The sequence below is a fragment of the Mauremys reevesii genome, linkage group 17 (genome assembly GCF_016161935.1).
Source record: "Mauremys reevesii isolate NIE-2019 linkage group 17, ASM1616193v1, whole genome shotgun sequence".
Taxonomy (NCBI): domain Eukaryota; kingdom Metazoa; phylum Chordata; order Testudines; family Geoemydidae; genus Mauremys; species Mauremys reevesii.
The window spans coordinates 21,028,192-21,042,786 of record NC_052639.1 but is presented as its reverse complement, the minus strand read 5'-3'; positions in this window follow the sequence as shown (position 1 = coordinate 21,042,786).

Here is a 14,595-nt window from a genome sequence, read left to right as displayed (position 1 = left end):
TGCAGCCCCCAAGGAAGGAATTGGGTGGACTAAATGGACAGTTCCCATCTTTATCTGAATCCTAGCAAGGGAGGTACGTGGATCCCACTAGAATTTAAGAGTAAGGGAGGAGAGGCTCTACTGGACCTGGGCAGCTTTAGATACAGTACCAGGCACGTAGAGGATTTCCACTTCTGAGCCATCGAAGCAGAAATTCACTTTTCCTTTCCAGATTTAGCTAATATTCAGAAAGGGAATCTAGCACCTGCCTTCCAGATTTGAACACCCTCAAAATTCACGAGTGCTGAAGCTCAATTTGGGCAGCTGTTACTTCATTTCTCCCAAATCAAATATACTGATTCACTGTAATTTGCTGTAGAAAAAGTTGGATAAACTAGAGCAAGAAATGCTTCCCAGTGGTTTTTAGGACTGGAATTGCTATTTTCAACAGCCATTGCCTTTGTTTGTTTGTTTTATAGTTTTATTTGTTTAAAAGGAAGACAGTGATATTGCATTGGCAAATTGCCCATAGAAACAAAGAATGGAACATAAGAATAATAAAGGCACCTCAACGTTTCCTCATTTCTGTAGGACAGTCTTATAATATGCATCCAGATATCCTTTAATCACACAAGCTGGAAATTGTTCCATGTTACTGCAGTTCTGTAACCATATGGGAACCAATCCTGTCTGTGTTCTGTGCACATCCAAAATTCCTGCTGAATGACCCACTCTGGGAGCAAGTTACCAGTGACCCAGGGATGGGGTGGAAGGAGGGTGCAAGTGGGTGGGGGGAGCCCAGAGCTGGGGCAGCACGGGGTGCCTGTGTGGGGAAGATCCCAAGGCTGGGGTGGCAGAGGGTGCTGGTGTGTGTGGGGGAGAGCCCAGGGCTGGGATGGCATGGGGTGCAGGTGTGTGGGGGAGAGCCCAGGGCTGGCAGCAGGGGGGTACAGGTTGTTGGGGGGAGGCCCAGAACTGGGGCAGCAGGGGGTGTGGGTGGAGGGGGCAGAGCCCAGGGCTGGGGCAGCAGGGAGATTCAGGGAGGAGCCCAGGGCTGGGGTGGGGGCAGCCAATTTTTTTTTTTTTGCTTGGGACAGCAAAAAACCTAGAGTTGGCCCTATCTCCACCCACCGTGAGGTAGGTAGGAGCGGATCATTATTATCCCTACTTGAAAGAGGGAGAAGATAAGGCTGAGAAAGGATAATTGACTTGTCTTAGGTCGCATAATCAGTGGCAGAGTTGGGAATAAGACCCAAGAGCCCTGATTTTCAAACTAAGCATCGGATCTTAAATTTCCGACATTGAATGATCTGAGTAAAGTGCTCTCAGATGAGCTCCAGACCAGCAACAGTGCACAGTAAGTATTCAGCCAGTATTTTAGGAGAACTGGAATGTTAGAGAGAATCATGAACTGCTCAGAGACAATTAGTGCAGAGAAGCAGCAAAATTCATCAAACATACAACTGCTTATGACTTATTTACTTGGTCTTAAAAAAGAACAACAAGAACTGAGTCTCCTCTCTGGCAATAACCCCCTGCTCAGCCAATCAGGGTAGAAACTGATAATGGGAGGCTGAGAGTTCTCACCAGAGAGCCCAAAGGATGGCCCAGGTCACTGGTGGGGATCACTGCCCCGCAACACACACACACACACACACATACACACACACCCCCCTCTCCTGGTTTTGGGAGGGGAATAGAAGAAAGGATAAAAGAAGCAAGAGACGAAGAGAAAGGAGGGAGGGAGGGATGGATGAAAAGGTGAAACAAAGGACAAACCCCAATGTCCCCAGTGAATCTAAGGGACAAAATCCCAGGTACACAATAAAATTCTGCCTCCTTAAGCTTGTTTTTTCCATGCCTAGAATTCAACTCTCACCAGATGACTGAGACTGAACAGGTTTCAAACCTCGAGGGGGCTTCTGGCTGTGATTTTTCAGTCCTCAAAGGCCAGCCAGGTGACTGTAAATAACTTACAATCATTAGGAAAAATTAGTATCAAGATTCCAACTCTAGCAGTCAGACAACATTGGTTCAATTTACAAGAGATTACTTTTTATATTCCTTGGTTCCCCCCAAATTAGGAAGGGCCTGTGACCACAGGTCCTGCAGGGTACAAAGGGCAGGTCTACATCCCTTTTCTCTTTGTGCATAGTCCTGCCTGCTACCTTTTCAGTTTCAGTTCTGCTACCACAGTACTGATCAGCACATTCTTCAGTAGCATAGGGAAGGGCAGGCACCATCACACAAGGACTATTACACAGAGACCTGCCAAATGCACACAGCAAACAAATGAAAACAAGAGATGAAAATGTTATTTTTCATTAATCCCTTTCAGTGACAGCAACCTCCGTGGCTAATTGTAACAATAGTAGATGCAGCATTTTCTGATTGAAATGATTTTCAAGTTGGGTGCCCCTTTATGAACAGTAATTGCCTACATCTGTGACACAAGTACTTTTCAATTCCATTAAACCTGGGGTTTTGCTCAATTACACACGATATCTTGGAATTTTTCTGGCATATTCATCATCACATACATCACCTACAAGACTCCTGCCATAACAAGGGAGTCTTTATAGGGTTTGAAATTATTAAAGTGACCCAGCACTTTTCAATTGTAACAGCTCAGGACAAAGTAGATCTCCTGATCCCACTTATGTAGCTATTTAAATGTAACCTAGTTATAAGGTGGCCTAACTTACTGATATTTTTGACACGTTTTCAAAAAGTGGCCTCTATTTAAATCCATGCAAATATCTGTATGCACACTTTCTGAGCACTGCAAGTCTGAATCTATCACCTGTGCATGCATCTGCTGTTACCTGAAACATGCACATGCTGCTATTTGCATGAAAACTTCTACATGCCTGAATAGAGGAGGATCCTTTGAAAATGTGGCCTTTTAATTATATTTCATACTCCACAAGAGTAGCCTAAAAACAACAACGGGATATAATAAGGCCCTGGCATCAAATGAATAAGGAACAATATAAAAAATCAGCAGCACTTTATAAAGAGGACAGGAACAAAATATACAGTAACCATAAAACCAACAGATAAAACAAAACCCAGATTTCCCCAGGTGCAATCTAACAGGACAATTTTGCATTCATAACTCTAGCAATACTCATCTATTTCAGCATGTAATGATCCTGTTTAAAGTATCCAGGAAACAATAAACTCTGGCCCCGGTGCTTGTACATGTTCACTTTGTTGAGTGTGGCTCACATATCTGGACCTCCCAGCTGTTAATAGCTTCACCAACCACCCCTCTGTCTTTGCTTCTGTGTATGTCACTTCATTCTGGCTCTGCAAGGTGTCTGAAGTCCCAAATGCCACTTGTCCTTCTGTAAACCTATCCCAGCGGTATCCCTCCCCCAACTGCCTCCTTTGTGGTTCAATTCTACACCATTGAAATCAATGGAATTTTTTCCATTGACTTCAATTAGAGCAAGATCGGGCCCTTCAGCAATTTCCACCCAGTTCTTTCTATTATGTTTTGTACCAATCAGGGTTCGGGGCCTCATTGTTCTAGGCACTGTCTAACAAAACAATGGTCCCGTGCCCCAAATATTCTGCAGCATCATCCAAAAGATGCCAGAAATGCAGTCCAGTGAATTACCTTGATAACCTCTGGTGTAATCTTTCTTAATATCTGTGGTTTCTAATTCTATCAATTACTAGACAATTAAATTAAGGGGGTTAAGTTACACAGTGGTTTCTGAGAGCAACTGTTTTGAAAATCCAGTTAAAAATGTATTTTAAAGGTAAATAAATGCCTAATCTTTGCCTGAAACACAAGCAATATGAATTTTTTTTAAAATGTGTGCTACCATCTCCAAGCCTCATCCTCTCTCCAGTGAAATCCCTCTTCAAATGCCTGCACTTTTTCATTTCCACCCATGCCCTTTCCCTTTTTGCCTTTACAGAGCTATTAAATTTGTTAGTCTCTAAGGTGCCACAAGTACTCCTAATTCTTTATGCTTAATGATGTACTACTAATAAAGAATTTAATTCTAATTTTTGCCCAGAGTGACTCTGATTTTCAAATTATATTTAAACATAGGAACGTATGGAATGGTTTAGGAATAAAAATAAATTAACATGTACAGAAATATGAAATAGAAAAACAAATAGGACAATTTCACTGCTCTACATGGGAAAAACCCACACAGAGCTTATTTCATCTTGTGAATTTTTCTGCAGACTAAGCTAAGGGGGGGAAAAGAAAGAGTTTCTCTAATTGTTTTAAACCATGGATGAAAAGAACCTAACATGATCACCCTTGATTAACATGCTTATTATATAATATATAAACAGGGAAACCAGGGAGACAACCCTGGGCCACGAAAATAAATAAGGAAGCTTTCACAAGAATCAAAACAAAGCATCATTCAGAATCTGTAAACAACTGAGCCCGCTGATCCTAAAACTCATATTATAGGTAGACATGTACCTCTTTCTCTCTATTTGAAATAGTTAGATAACATCCTTAATGTTTTATTATTCTTCATGTCTCCACATTAATCCTTTTTATATTGATAGTTCCCAATGTATCCTCTGCAAAGAAATGGACTTTGTGCAGAGAAAATCCATTTTCTAGTGCCAAAGATATTGATAATTAACATTTATGTCATGAAACTTGTAATACCAGTTTGCTAAAATAAAGCTAAGCTTTTCATTATTATTTTAGAGTTTAATTTAGTCATCCAAGGTTACTCAGCTTCATGTTTATAAATTATACAGGGCAGGGACTTAACTCCTCTTGATCGACCTGTTTTGGAATTATGACTGTACAAGTAAGGAGGTTCATAACCTTGTTTGAATATCTGATCCGGCCTTGAAAGAAGGTGATTTATGGGATCGACAAACCCTCATCATTTCAAGAATCGGCATCTGAGAACAAGATTTTCCTCTATAACACAAAGAGCGGAGCAAATCAGTTAAGTCTCTACTAGAAGCTACAACTTTGTTTATGTAAGAGTCATACAAGGTTACAAGGTCTGAGAATAGTCTGCCAGTAAGAGTATGGATTTTAGAACAAATAAATAGCTACATTCTGCATAAAAATTGGAAGTTTTGAAACTACTTGTCTGATAATTCAGCACTAGCCATGCTACAGCATGTTCTAATTTACCATTTGGTATATGCTTTTGAAAATACTGAAAGTACATGCCAGTGGTCAACTAAATCATAGAAAATTCAAGCCCTATTTTACATGATGGGTGAGACATTGAAAACTGCATGACTTAGAAATGCCAGTCCCATTAAAAGTTAATGAGACTTATGTTCCTAAATCACTTACTCTCTTTTGAAAATCTCACCCATTTTCGTTTCCAGGGCTACTGCTGCCAATCACCAATATTTTTAAGATAGTACATTTTTTGTAATTATCTGGCATAATAAAAGCACCAAAATTGTTTCCTGGAGAAAAACAAATCCAGAAACCCTAAAATACTGCAGCACTTCTGTTTCACTTTCTGTACCAATGATGAGAGGATTCTGTGAAGACAGACTTTTTTTTACAGGATCTGAAAAATTTCTATAGTAATCAAACATATATGCCCATATTAAGCACCATAGACTGCCAAATTCCAGAGAAACAGAAAACACTCTAGACTTGTGCATGGAATCACTTTTATGTGTTATTTCAAATGCCCTTCCTGAAGTTCTTATGGTGATCTGCGGAGGGAGGGGGGAAGAATTCTGAAGATAAAAGTAAATTCCAGTGCCATTTCTATGATTGTGGAACCATGGGAAGCCAGGGGCACTGAATTTATCACAGTATTTACATTACTGTTACAAATCCAAATGTTTCACCTATTTTCTAGGAATACTTCACCTTGGTTAAAAAGAACCAAGCAAAATCACGGTGCAACGGTAATACAATTAGGGCATTACCGATGCACCCAAACTTGTAGATTGTGCAAGGAATATCAGGTTGCAACCTGTATAAGTGCAGGTAACTGTGCAAAAAGGGGCTAAAACTGTTTTTCTTTAATAATTGTATTCTCTGCCATGCATTGTCAGGGACTGAAGAAAGCACATGCCCAGCTTTCATTATCGGAAGATAACCTTCCAAATGTAAACCAGTGCAGACCTGTCTTCCTGAGTCTGCAAACTGGCAGTTCCAGAGCTTCTATTCCGCCTCACAATGCTGCCAAGCACTAGCAGCTTTGGTCAGTTTCACTGCTGTTATTCAGAACCCCAGGGGTGACGGTAAAACTGAGAAAAAAGGTGCCTCTTTCAGGAAAAGTAAGTTCAAGCAGAATCAGGCACTGGAGCTATTCATAGAGAAGCTCAATCCCGCTTCCTCCTCCCGTGGAGTAGGAGGAGGGAGGGGATTTCTCCCTTTGGGTCTTGAAAAAACAAGAGTGAAAAACAGGGTGCTGGGCTATGGGGGAGATCTGTGTGTGTCATGGCACTGCGGGTCTGTGTGGGGCATTGTGCAGTTATGGTGTGGGGCTGTGGGGAAGGGCACTGGGAGGGAGGAAGGAAGGGAGGGGAAATCTGTGTGTATTGGGAAACTAGAGAGTGGGGGTTTCTGTGTGGGGTGCTGGGCAGCTGTGGTGGGGCTGTGGGCAGGGGTGTGCTGGGCGAGGTGTGTGTGCACAGCACTGTGCATTTGTGGTGGAAGAGTTGTAGGGGGGTGCTGGGCAGGGGAGCTCTGTGGCACAGCATGGGCGCACCCCAATAGGAAAGGGCACGCTGGTAGCACAGGTCCAGGCGGACCAGTGTGCCTCTGGCTCCCAACGGGGCTGCGCACCTGTGTCTGTCTGTCTCCCCCCCAGCTCCACCAACGTGGCCTGATAGTTCACGCTTGCGATCTGGTCACCCTCCCGCTCCCTCCAACCTTCACTCCCTTCCCTGCGTCCCCCCAGCCCTGTCCTCTGTCCCGTCCCCTTTCTCCATCCGTCCCTGCCCCCTTCGTCCCCTCCGTCCCGTCCCTGCATCCCCCCAGCCCTGTCCTCCGTCCCGTCCCCTGTCTCCATCCGTCCCTGCCCCCTTCGTCCCCTCGGTCCCGTCCCTGCATCCCCCCAGCCCTGTCCTCTGTCCCGTCCCCTGTCTCCATCCGTCCCTGCCCCCTCCGTCCCCTCCCTGCATCCCCCCAGCCCTGTCCTCTGTCCCGTCCCCTGTCTCCATCCGTCCCCTCCCGTTCATTTGCAGCCCAGCTCAGCCCCGGTCACTCTCGCCAGGTGGGGCCGGGCAGCTCCCCTGCGCTGCGATCCAGCACCGGGCACCGCGGAGCACCGGGCAGGCTGTGCAGGGTGGGGAGGGATACTCGCATTGCTGACACCTGCCTGCCTCAGGGCTTTCTCCCTGCCCGCCGCGAGGATCGCCAGGGAGGGCAGCAGCGTGCCGCTGAGAGCCGTGTCCAATTGGCCGGGTGGCTGCCTGCAGACAGCACGGGGGAGAGAACCAGACAGCCCTGTAACGCCGCCGCTGCTCGGGACCCGGATCCACGCTGCTGTGCCACCGAGACCCATCAAGTGCCACGGGAGCGGGGGACACCCCCCCCACCCCATGGAAGTGTCAGGGGCTGCTCGGGCTGGGAGCCCGGCGGAGAGTCCAGCTGGGGAGAGGCTCAAAGGGGGGGGGGGGTAAAAACGTTGCACCAAAAATATGACAAAGTTGCAAGTCAACACCCCTTTGATGACAGCGCGGCGGGGCCCCGGCGGAGCAGGGGGGCGGGGCCAGCCGCGGTCCCGCCGCCGGGCAGCAGCAGCAGCAGCAGCAGCAGCAGCAGCAGGAGGGGGCGGCGCGAGACGGCTCCCGGGGATTCCCTGCTCGCGCCGCTGCCGGGGGGAGCCGCTGCTGCTGCGAGCTGGTGCGCGGGGGGTGGAGGGGGGGGTGTCCTCGCGGGCGGGGCTCGCGCCCAGAGCGCTGACACTGTCCGTTCGGAACTGTGACACCGCCCCACCTGTGACGTCACCGCCCTCTGCCCCCCGCCCAACCAGCGTGTTCACCCGGGCTCCGCCCACCGTCACCGCGGCAACCACCAAAACAAACGTTCTCGGCACACGTGGGGCAGGGAGGGGGGTAAGGATGGGCCGTGACGCAAACAAAGCAGCTGGCTGGCAGCGCGGGGCAATGACGTCAGCGAGGAGGAGTCCGCCCCCCCCGCGGCAGGGACGGGACGGACGGGGCAGGGACGGATGGAGAGAGGACAGGGCTGGGGGGTGCAGGGACGGGACCGAGGGGACGAAGGGGGCAGGGACGGATGGAGACAGGGGACGGGACAGAGGACAAGGATGGAGAGACGCAGGGAAGGGAGTGAAGGATGGACGGAGGGGGAGGGTGACCAGATCGCAAGCGTGAACTATCAGGCCACGTTGGTGGAGCTGGGGGGGAGACAGACAGACACAGGTGCGCAGCCCCGTTGGGAGCCAGAGGCACACTGGCCCGCCTGGCCGTGTGCTACCAGCGTGCCCTTTCCTATGTGCCCTAAGGCATTCCTATGTTATTCCATAACATTCCTATGTGCCATAACATTCTTATGTGCTGAATAAGAGCACATAACATTCCTGTGTTCCCCTCCCAACACCAGGAGGGGTGTGTGTGTGTGTGCCCTTTCCTATTCTTATGTGCTGATCAGTACTGTGGTAGCAGAACTGAAACTGAAAAGGGAGCAGGCAGGACTATGCACAAAGAGAAAAGGGATGTAGACCTGCCCTTTGTACCCTGCAGGACCTGTGGTCACAGGCCCTTCCTGATTTGGGGGGAACCAAGGAATATAAAAAGTAATCTCTTGTAAATTGAACCAATGTTGTCTGACTGCTAGAGTTGGAATCTTGATACTAATTTTTCCTAATGATTGTAAGTTATTTACAGTCACCTGGCTGGCCTTTGAGGACTGACAAATCACAGCCAGAAGCTCTTTGATTTTTGGGAAGGCCCCAGATCATTTTGCAGCTGGAGTGGGCAGCACCACTCAGGCTACCGTTGATACACTAGGACCATCACAAGTTCTTCTGCTGAGCATCCAGCATGACGTTTGACCACAAAAAGGGGCAGACAAATAGAAGAGGCAATATAGTATGTAGTGGGCTCAGGGATGAGAACAAAGGACTAATCCTAGCGTTGACACTGGCTCCCACTGTGGCCCTGGTCAAGTCACATAGGCCAAAATTTCCATACTTGAGTGCCTATAGTTATGTACCTAAATCATTGACTTTAATAGGGTATTAGAGCAGTGGAAGCTACTCCAGCCATTGATCTTTTCCCATTTTGCATACTGAGGAGGGAGAGTGCTTCCTTGTGTCCCCCCTTGCAAGGATTCCCAGCACCCATGAGTTACTCATGTGGGTATTGAACATAAAATTTTCCCCTTGCAAAAATACATTTTGTTTTCAAATAATCCAAGGACTTAGTTGACACGGAGAATTTTTTTAGAAAAAGGGCAAAATAGCTTGACATTTCAAAAGAAATGACTGTTTAATTTTCTTTATAGTTCAAACATTATTTTAAAGGAGTTGAACTCAGATGTTCCTGAGGTTTAACAATGACTTGTATACATAGCTCCCAGAATGGAACCTGTGCAAACAAAAAATAAACAATAATAGTGTCTTTTAAATTCACGGTATTTTTAAAGACACACAGAGGAGAATCAGCCAGGCTGATTCATTGTATTTTCCCTGTGCTGATGAAGGAATTAGAGACAATAACAGAGCTTGACAAAACCAGCTAAAGCCACCAAACCAACTGGAGGGTTAAATCTATCAATCAGCAGTAAATATGAAATATAGGGGGGTGGGATCAGGGCGATGCCCTGGGGAGAAGCCCAGAGAACTCCTCTTCCCCAATTGTCAGAAGAGGGAAGGTGCTAGGATTTTTATCCAAATGCCCTCCCTGAGTCCTATTTAGAGATTCAGGTTCTTTAACATTATAGCTGTCCCAAGTTTGCATAGTGCAATGCTTGAATTTACATGAAGAGAAAGTAGAGAGTAAGTAGTAAAGTTCTTCCAATTTTAAACTAGATGTATATTAAATTAAATCTGTGCTAATTAATCAGATGCATAAAGGGTATTTAAGACAACAGCTCAGCCCCTCTCACCCACCCTCTCTCCATCACCATTGTCAACTTTCTCTGGATGTGTTTTTATGGATAAACTGAACTGATCTGACTGGCTGAATCAAACAATAAGTTGTTCTAAACGAATCACGATGCTTCAGGGCAATAACTGTTTGGGAAACATCTGTTACTTTACTGCTTCAACATTCAGCTGAGAAAATTATTAGATATATATTCTGATAATTTGAACAGAAACAAAGTCATCGTAACAGAACATTGAGAGAGGATCAAAGCCTTAGGTTTTGAAAATAAATATCACACGTCAACATTTTTTCCATAAATGCTTCGCAGCGGGAGACCATTATCCTAAGATAACATTCTCCAGCAGAGAGATGATCTCTTAATTAGAGCAATATGTAAACTACTTTAGGATGCTTGATATAAATCCTGCAAACTGATTCATTGATACTTTTACTAAGATGAATTTTGATATCATGGGATGAAATCCTGGCCCTATTGTAGTTTATAGAACGAGGAGTACTCGTGTCACCTTAGAGACTAACACATTTATTTGGGCATAAGCTTTCATGGGCTAAAACCCACTTCATCAGATGCATGCAGTGGAAAATACAGTAAGAAGATATATATACAGAGAACATGAAAAATGGGGTTGCCATACCAACTCTAACAAGATTAATCAATTAAGGTGGGATATTATCAGCAGGAGAAAAAAACTTTTGTAGTGATAATCAGGATAGCAAACAGTTGACAAGAAGGTGAGAGTAACACTAGGGAAAAATTAGCATGGGGAAATTTTTTGGAAAAGTTATTTTGTTGAAGAATTGCGACTTTTGGGTCTGTAATCAAGCGTCTAGGGAGGTTGAAGTGTTCTCCGACTGGTTTTGAATGTTATAATTCTTGACGTCTGATTTGTGTCCTTTTATTCTTTTATGTAGAGACTGTCTGGGTTGGCCAATGTGTATGGCAGAGGGGCATTGCTGGCACATGATGGCATATATCACGTTGGTAGATGTGCAGGTGAAGGAGCCCCTGATGATGGGGCTGATGTGATTAGGTCCTATGATGGTGTCCCCTGAATAGATATGTGGACTGAGTTGGCAACTGGCTTTGTTGCAAGGATAGGTTCCTTGGTTATTATTGTTGTTGTGTGGTGTGTGCTTGCTTCAGGTTGGGGGGCTGTCTGTAAGCGAGGACTGTCCTGTCTCCCAAGGTCTGCGAGAGTGAGGGATCATCCTTCAGGATAGGTTGTAGATCCTTGATGATGCGCTGGAGAGGTTTTAGTTGGGGGCTGAAGGTGACGGCTAGTGGCGTTCTGTTATTTTCTTTGTTGGGCCTGTCCTGTGGTAGGTCACTTCAGGGTACTCTTCTGGCTCTGGAACACCTGGCATTGGCCACTGTCGGTAGACAGATACTGGGCTAGATGGACCTTTGGTCTGAGCCGGTACAGGCGTTCTTATGTTCTTATACTTGGGGAAAATGACTAGCAACCTGGCTACCATGGCATGAGCTACCTTTGACAACTGATTGCCTCCTTATTACCAGAACATCATTACAGAAAGGAAGCTTGTAATGAAACAGGGCCAGATGTGGATAGCCGGGATAGCCTCCTGCTGTGCTCATTTGGGTTTGTACTGTAGTACGGTGCAGTGTTTCTTTACAAAGGGCAATTGTTTGCTACTTTCCTTAGTAGGGACTAGGTGAAAATAAGATGAAAAATTCCAGCTTTTTGTTGGATATTGTTTATCTGCTCCTTGCACATTCAGGGTAATAGCTTAGAACTTTCACTGAAACTGAAGTTGCATAAAATGAGTTTTGTTTTAATACAGTTTAATTTAATTACTTTCAATTCTCTGATAAACACAGCATTGAGTGGTGAAAAAGGGACTGTCACAAAGATAAGAATGGCAATAAAATATATACTGAAAACAACAGATGAGTAAGAGCTTCATTGTTTAAACAGTACATAGAAAGAAAAACTATTATATATTAAGAAAAAATAGGGAAATTAACAAACCAAAAAACCCCTCATTTAACGTTACTTACGTTTGCTTTCATCAATAAAATAAACCATAAAATAATTAGGAAATACAAAGTCAAGATTTTCAAAAACGATTAAAAGGTTACGAAATTTTACGTTCTCTTGTTAGCAAATGTCCAAATAAGTGTTGCCCTGGGCACCCTTAATTCAGTCCTCTTGTGCATTTCCATGATGATGCAGACTTTCATTACCTGATCCCAGGAAGAAGATCAGCAGGAAGAAATGGAATAAGAGGAAAGAGAAGATGAGAAAAGAGGAAAGGAGGAAGAGGGAAGTCCAAAAGGACAAATTTCAAACACCCGCAGCGAGTCACAGATTCATAAATTCCAAGGCCGAAAGGAACCACTCTGGTCTGACTTTCTATTTAACATCGGCCATTGAATTTCCCTGAAAATAATTCCCACAGAAATTAAAGCAGATTGTTTAGAAAATCACACAATCTTGATTTTTTTTAAAAAAGGCTAGTTGTGGAGGATCCAGCACAACCCTTGGTGAATGGCTCCAAACCCTGAGGTTAAAAATGCGCGCTTTCTCTCTAGTGTGAATTGGTCTAGGCTTCAACTTTCAGCCATTGTCTGCCCTTAACCTTTATCTGCTAAAGTGAAGAGCTCATTAGTAAATATTTCTTCCCTTAGGCTCAGCGCTTACCCTTCTCTTTGAATGAGCTGCTGTACTCTGTCAGCACAAGAGGGTTTTCTAATCCTTTCATCATTCATGTGGCTCTTCTGTGAACCCTGTCCAATGTGAGAGCATCTGTCTCAAACTGTGGACACCAGAAGTGGACACAATTTTCCAGGAGTGGTTGCACCAGTGCTCAGTATACAAATATGGAACCTCTCTATTTCTACTTGAGATTCTGCTCTTTGTATGGCTCCAAGAGTCACATTTGCCCCTTTGGCCACTGGGAACTCATGGGGAGCTGATTATCCCCCATGACCCCAAGTCTTTTTTCAGAGTTGGTGGTTCCCAGGTTTGAATCCTCTATCTTGTACACAGAGCCTATATTTTGTCTTACTTTCTACACAGGTGATGACTTCTTTCGACAAAATCTAAACACAGAAATGAAAAACTCACAAAGTATCTCCTCCCCACCAATCCCCTTGGTCCTCACAGAGAGACAGCAAAGATGGAGGCTTGCTGCAACCAGGCTACAGGGGTCTCCGAGCTTCCCCCTGCCCCATCCCTGTCCTGCCTGGCTGTTGTCAAGGGAGCTGTGTGAGGTCACATCCGCCTCATCATCTTTGCCCAATAGGCTGAATTCCTGCCAAAGGCCTTTGTGAAGTCACTGCCACACTCACCTTTCCCTTGCAGGCCTGATGTCTGCCCCTGGCCAGCCCGGTTCGATGTTTGAGTTGCACCCCAAGATCTCCCCACTTGGTCATTATTGATTCTGGGGAGCAAGCAGGCTACCCAGTAAAACAGCAGAGTCTGTTCCTCACCCCACAATGAGTTTTTCACAGAGGTGTCAGTTGAGAAACAATTAGATGGCCTAATCCGGCCTCTATTTCTCAGGCTATGAAATTTCACACACTTAGCACCATATTAAGCCCAATCGCTTGTAGGAATTCACTAAAAGGCACCTTCCAGAATGACAACAAGTTGTGATGTGAGGATAGCTGGAAACAGAGAATCCACCTTTCCCCTAGGTAATTTGTTCCAGTGGCTAGTGTCTCTCACTGTCAAAAATGTGTGCCTTACATTTAATTTGAATTTCTCAGGCTTCAGCTGACAGCCATTGGTTCTTGTTGTGCCTTTCTTGGCTAGATTGAATTAGCCTTGCCCCATGAAATCCAATCTCCTGTCCTGCTGGGAGCCCCTCAGGCAGGAGCACCCCAGTAGGTGCCTCCTAGCTGTTTGTCTTCTGGATTTGGGACAGGACTTCCCCTGTATGGATGCTCTCCATAGGGATATCAGATGCACCTCCAGAGGCAGTGCAGAAGCAAGTGCACTGCATCAGCCTGTCATTGGGATCAGGGCTTTGGCCTTGGCAGCTTCTGCTTCAGCCACATCTCTGGGTGCCCAGGCTCAGGGCTTCTGACCCTGTGGCCACCTCCACATTTGGGAATGTCTTGTAGTTTCAGAACGGTTGGTGGCTCCTTCCCTCCAAGCCCAGGTCTGAAGGCAGGACGGCAGTGAGGGTGGCAATGCTGTGACTCTCCTACAACAACTTTTGAACTCTTCCACTCTTCCATTTTGGTGGGGAAGCCCACCAAACAACATCTCATTGAGATGGACGTGTTCCCAGGGAATGTCTCAATTACAAGGAATCAACATTTCCCAGCTGAAATAAATGTTGTGCTGGAAAACGTTCTTTTGGTGCTAAGTCCCAAGTTTGTTCTGCCTTACTGAGCTGCCTAGCATGCAATCACATACAGAAACACTGCCCAACATGTAACGTCACAGTATTCAATTTTAACACAACTGCAAATACATCAGAGCATCAACATTTTCTGTTTTATAAGGTCTCTCCTTTTTTGGAACCCTTGTTTCTAAAAAAGCCATGCGAGACTTGAATCAAATTTCAGTGACTAATTATCATGTG